The sequence below is a fragment of the Lissotriton vulgaris genome, chromosome 4_1, assembly GCF_964263255.1.
Source record: "Lissotriton vulgaris chromosome 4_1, aLisVul1.2, whole genome shotgun sequence".
NCBI lineage: Eukaryota > Metazoa > Chordata > Amphibia > Caudata > Salamandridae > Lissotriton > Lissotriton vulgaris.
Window position 1 is genome coordinate 821,792,636 of NC_141691.1, and position 6,463 is coordinate 821,799,098.

Sequence of the window (6,463 nt, forward strand, 5' to 3'; positions counted from 1 at the left end):
CACATTACTCCGGGTGAAAGCGGCATTCCATGGGTGTTGTTGTGGATGTTCCCACGCAACATCCATGCAACTTGACACATTCCTAGATTTACAATGTTTTGAAAAGCTGGGAATGCATCAGAACCCTATGCCTCACTAGGGAAGGGGTAGTAGTGGTGCAAGAGGATAAATACTTCTATTTCTCCTCAATCTTTCTCTTTCTATGCATGCTGTATTCTACAGCATGCATAGAAAGAGGGCATGTCATCACTGATTGTTTTTGGGCTTCCTGCACAAAAACTATCATCCCCACAATGGAGCCATCCCTGAAAAATGACTCAAGGGTGCCTACGCTGGCGCAAGGCAGCCAATTGTGTGCCAGCGTAGGGGAAAGCACACGCCTGCATTGCATTGTTGTCAACACAATGCATCCAAATTATGCAGCTCTGCGCAGCAAAATGGCTTGCGGCGCAACGCTGCATAGTTTTCTTGTCAATGAGGGGGATATTGACCACCCCCAAATTCATGCAGCGAATTAACTATGCCTAAGTGCTTTAAAAGTGTAGAAATCAACACGAAACTCGCCACTCTTTGCAAATCGTATACCACATAAAGGCTCATAATTACCAGTTTGAACTTAATAAATTAATATTATTTTTGGAAATTACTGTTTCAAAACAAAAAGTTTTTATTTATTTCGGTCTCTTCAAGAAGTAAACTATTTACATACATTTGTTTGCATAACATTTCCCTTCGAGTTGGAAGAACCTTGCTATACCTTTTTAAAAATGGTAAAATTCAGTTCTAATTTATTTACATTTTTTTGTGTAAGACTTGACTTGCATTTAATGGGCGAACAAAATGACATTGGTACGAAGAAAGGCTGTTGCTACTAGAGATGCTTCAAGAGAAGGTGCATGGAGTGCAATGTTTTGGGAAAAATCGAATATGTTACAATGAGCACTGTACAGATGAACTAGAATGTATGTGCACCTGATAAGTGACTCAATTGAATTTGCACTATTTGGATATACATGCACCTGGCAATTTCTTGATTTGGTTCCAAGAATTACATTCATTATATCCAAGTAAGATGCTAGCAAGGATTCTGAAAACCTCGTACTTTCCATACCGTTCACAATATTAAAGAATTAAAAAAATGGGTAAATAAATTCATAAACGAGAACGCTACATGGTGCCCATTTACCATGTGCCAAGTGTATCTTTTAAAACTGATACCTCTATTATTGAAACTAAGAAATTGAAATGGCAAGCTAGTCATTGTTGACTAGGACATGACAACTACAATTAGATATTCAAAAGCTGCCGTCTATAATAACAGTATAAACAATTTTAGAACATGCACAGGTGTGTGTTTTACATGGAAAACAGACACCAGAATTGACATACACTACATAGCATGGCATCTGCTTCACTTAGGATTTACAATGAGAAGACTTCAAATCTGTGTATCCTTCCGCTGAGGTACCACAAGGTGAAATACATGACAGTAGGAACATGTGGTAACTTGATACATTTGAACCAAGGAGCACTTTGCTAGACTGGATGCTGAGGTATCCATATTTCTGGTGCCCTGTGGTGTCTTTCTGTATATAAAGGACCCTATATTCAGTGTGTCAATCAAATTCTGTAGGAGGTTCCAGACTGTTCGGTACTTAAACTAATGTTCCCAAGTCAGGCAAAGAGCCAGGGACCAGGCACTTTACTCAGGAAGCACCAGGTGTGGGTGAGGATAAGGGTGCACTTTTCTCCTCTACATCTTTGAAAACTTTGGTGTATCGGACATCTGGAAACGGTTTAATTTCTCAGGATTATTGGATGCCATGTGTGAAAAATCACGGATTACGCCCTGGTAGGTCTCATCACCTGGCTGTCCATGTAGTCCTTCAGATTCCTGCATCTCCTCATTCATTCTTGCCACTCGCAACAGGGTTACAATATCAGCATTTGCAGCTTCAAGTGCAATAGTCAAGGGGCATTTTCCTTCTTCATCTTTGGTGTGCTGATTTGCCCCACGCTTCAGAAATAAGCAGACTTGCCCGGTGTGCCCTAAAACAGTTGCATGATGCAGGGGTCCTCTGCCATGCAGGTCCATGTGATTAACATTGGCACCATTCTGCAGCAGGAACTCACAAGTGACCAAAGAGCCCCCATGCACAGCCTGAATGAGGGGTGTTGCGTTGTTTTCCTCAGCATTCACCCAGTTAACATCTGCGCCATGTGCCAATGCTTTTGCCATATCAGGAAGGCTTTTCTCATGCGCAGCTCGATAAAGGTGCAGCCCTGGATGAAACTTTTTCGAATCCTGAAATACTGAAGAATCTTGCTTCTCGACTTCTAGGACTGGTTGATGCAAACTGTTTGAAGGTACAAAAGAGGCGAGAAGTTCTCGAATGCCTTCTGAACTGAAGTGGAATACACTGTCATTGCTTTTCACTGAACTTCTGGCAGATGTTGAGAAGTGATCCTGTGATGCCAGGGACTTCTCAGAACCACTGAGGTCTTCGTTCTTGCACTGGGAATAAGGCCTTTTCTGTCCATCAGTAGGGTGTGCAGCAACGCAGTCCTGGTTCACAAACCTCTTTTCCATGTACTTTGCTCTGATATATGCCTCCTTTTCCACTCTTGAACTTTCATTGTCTGGCTTCTTTACTCCAAGGGTTTTCGATTTAGCTTCATATATTCGATTAATAACTTCATTTCCCAGTTCACACATCAGCTTTAGTACTTCAGGCTCCCATGTATCTAACGTTAATGACCTTACTTTTGAAATGTGCACACCAAGACTCGTGTGTATCCCAGAACACTCAAAGCACAGGATAATTCCAAGGTTGATGCTGGCCCATCGCGGATCCGCCATACCACAATCGCAGCAGACCGAGTTTCCAGCGATACACTGGATCCGCTGTAAGGCACTTTCACCTTGAACTAATTTTTCTTCCACCTTGCTGCCAGAGTCCAGACTTCCTGTGGAAGGTGGAGATTTCTTATCCAGCTTCTCCGTCTCATCACTCTTCTCTCTATATGCTATAGCAATGCCGGTTTGGACAGCTTTAATCCATGCCTGTCGCAGCTTTTCTGAGTCAGCCTGTAGCATGCGGCTCTTTGTTGGTGTGACTACTTCAAAGCAGAAACGTCCTTCTATGTCTTCAAGGTGTTTAACTGTGCAGAGCCCTAAATCTTCGACAACCACTGTGGGGTTATCCTTCATTTTTTTCTGATATACCAGTTGGTTGTTTTGTATTGAGAACCAGCGCCTGTTCCAAGTTTTAAAGGCATTAGTGGCCCTTTTAAAGAGATATCCTTCCACTACAATGCCATTAGCAGTATCAACATTGTATTGAAGTCCGAGATCATCGTTGTTGAAATCCTTCTGCTGAATAGTGGAGTGTTTTTGTTCCATGTCCCTCTTCTGCTTTGCTGCATCCACAGCAAGCCGATCAAGCTGTGAACCAAGCTCTTCCATGTGCGGTTCAAGTTCACTGAAGAGATCGTAGCCCTGGCGGAAGAAGCCGAGATGGGCCTTCATGAAGGACAACATTGATTTTAAAATTTCAGTCCTCCGCCTTGACTGAAGAACATTGATTTGAAGGAAGTTGTCCAAAGCTATGTGCTGGAAGCACTTTCTTTTCGCGATTAAGATGTTTGTTGCCTCCTCCACCTCGTGCAGTTTTGTTCTTTGAACTTGGGCATGTTTAACTAGAGCGTTTTCTTTTTCTTTACTGACCTGATCAAACTGCTTCTTTGCATCTTTGAATTTTCGAAGATCGTCCTGAATAAATATCTGGAGCTGTGTTTGAATGGATCTCTGAGCTTCGTCAAACAGGATTGTGTGATAATTGATCATTTCTTGGAGGCAGTCTGAAAACTTGGTCAAGCTAGACTCAATCACCGCATCCTTGCTCGAATACTGTGCCAGGTCCCGCATGCCACTCATAAATTGCTTGTTGGCAGCACAAAAGGTCTTGCCTGCATCAATCATGCCACTACGTAGCTTAACCAGCTTCTCAAGTTTCACTTCCAGTCCCGTCACATCACCGTCAACCTCCTTCAAAGCGGCTCGGAAACGGGGAGAGTCCTTCAAGCACTCCTCGAAATCAAAGCCCCCCTTCATGCTGACGCCTCGGCCCCTCCCGGGCGATCAAGGTGAGGGCAGGAATAAGGAGGCAGCAGCAAGATAATGGGGTCTGAGCACAGCAGTTGAAGTCTGTCACTCTTCAGCCTGCCTCACCGCTGCGCAGCTCTCAGCCCTCGGCGCTTTCTCCACTTCTGAACACGGTCCCTGCTGGCAGACACTCCAGTCTCCTAGATACGCACATAGACATAGACAACGGACAACAATGCAAGAGTCTGAGCGTCATAGACACAAAATATAGAATCAGATTGTTGTCCTCAGCAGGGTTCCACCAATGTATCTGCATGTTGAGCAACAAGGCAATTCATCATTAGAGGTAGTGGGGGCAGATTTACAAGCCCCTTGCGCCACTTTTGCGTCCCTTTTCCCATGTTAAAAATGACGCATAAGTGGCGCAAGGGCCTTGTACATAAACCCCAGTGGTCTTTAGTTATTTTTCTGAACATAAGCAAACCTGGGGTGTTTTTTATTGTCAGGTCACAAAGGTCTATTTTAAAGTAAGGTATCTGCAACCACAGAGACTCTCCCCAGAGTCTTTGTCAATAAGGGATACCTGTCTCCTAAACTAGTATACTATTGAACGTGTTACAGATTATTAGCACCTCACAGATGCCTTAATTAGGACTGCGGATTCTGCTACTCAAGATGTTTATAATGTCCGAAAATCAAAAGATCAATACAGCTCTTGATTGACAGTTTTTACTTTAGGGACATTTATTTTTTGTTTCACTCATGCTTCAACCGGGGGCCTTGGAAAAAGAACCCATTACTATGCATTGCGTCTTAAACTGAATTTTGGAAGGGAAGGGGCCAGTTTATTTCTTTAATTCTGGAGATAATTTAATTACAATCACAGCGGGAAGTTTGTTTAGGTGATTGATATATAAGAATTTGGATTTCAGGCATGCTCAAGGGTGGGGTCTGAAAGATCAGTAGGTGTGGACTATATGCCCTTCATTTATAAGTACAAGCCCCATGACTGGTACTTTGGCATGAACAGTTGTGTTTGTGATTATTCTCATATATGTTGAAGATGAATGAGTTTGCACCAATACCTATGAAGGGGGAGAGACACTAAAGGGCCATTAAAATGTCCCATACTTGATGTGTAGGTGTTCAATGTCACTGCACAGGGCCCAGTCCAAATTGAGCTCAATTTGATATATAATGTTTTTTTTGTTGAGGATGTTTTCTACTAATGTTACCTGTAAGAATTATTTAATCATTTGGGTAGTGACATTGGATATTTCTGGTTTACCTATTATGTTCATGGCTAGTCCAGATAAAGGAGGTTGAAAGGACACGGATCTTTCTTTTCCTGCATCAGTCGCTTGGATGGTCACTGTTACTAGGCTGTATTTATGATGGAAGACAGAAGAGAATTGATGGTGAAGGTAACAAACAATGTGGCTTCGTAGCCATTTGATTTTTTTTCTCCCAGGATAGAGGTGACTGTCATGAAGCGTTAACTCCAAACTTTTCAGCATTTTGGTGTCTAAATACTCTCAATTTGACAATTGGGCAATCAGACAGTCCTTATCGAGGTCTGTTGTCACTACAAGGAACAATCGTCTGCCCAACCTGCAACACCAAGTATTTATAGTGGCGTTCCTAGATTTCCTGAAAATCTTAAAATTCCTTAGACTCATTGGTGACTTAGTTAATGTAGAGAACACATTTCACAAACAGGGAACTTGCATTAGGGTCTCTGCATTCTTTTGGCAGGAATCTGGATTCATTTCCTTGTTCAAACGCCCGTATCTGCTGTTTTCTTACATTCTCTGCCTTGTTTTTTCCTGCTCACTCCACTCTTTGCTCTACTTTCTAAGATGCATAGTTGCTGCTTTTGTTGGTATCAGCCCAGCCATCTCAACCATTTTGGATTTACTCTGTGACACCCCAATGCCGTTTAAATATGTCGATACCATGATTGAATACTGCAAACACACTCTTTCAAACACATGTTGATGATAGAGGCATCATTTTTCTCTCGAATAAAATAAGTAAAAACCTTTTTGACATCTTAGAGTAGCCTCCCCTGCACAGGAATGGATGAGTGGAAGCAGCTTTTGCCTCATGTGTTACTTTTGGGAACACCACCTTGCATAAGAGAATGTAGGTCTGCAGATGGCCCTTGAATGCATAAGGAATGTACATAAGTATTACTTACACAGAGGGTAAACCTACTCCTGAATAAGCATCAGCTGGCCCAGTTGGTTTTATGCAGATGGCCCTTGAATGCATAAGGAATGTACATAAGTGTTACTTACACAGAGGGTAAACCTACTCCTGAATAAGCATCAGCTGGCCCAGTTGGTTTTATGCATA

At 42.4% G+C, this 6,463-nt stretch overlaps 1 pseudogene; it reads right to left on the reverse strand.

Annotated features, from left to right (window-relative positions):
* Positions 1-1,753: 1,753 nt before the first annotated feature.
* On the reverse strand, positions 1,754-4,114 carry LOC147722629 (arf-GAP with coiled-coil, ANK repeat and PH domain-containing protein 2 pseudogene; annotated as a pseudogene).
* Between the last annotated feature and the right edge of the window lie 2,349 nt (positions 4,115-6,463).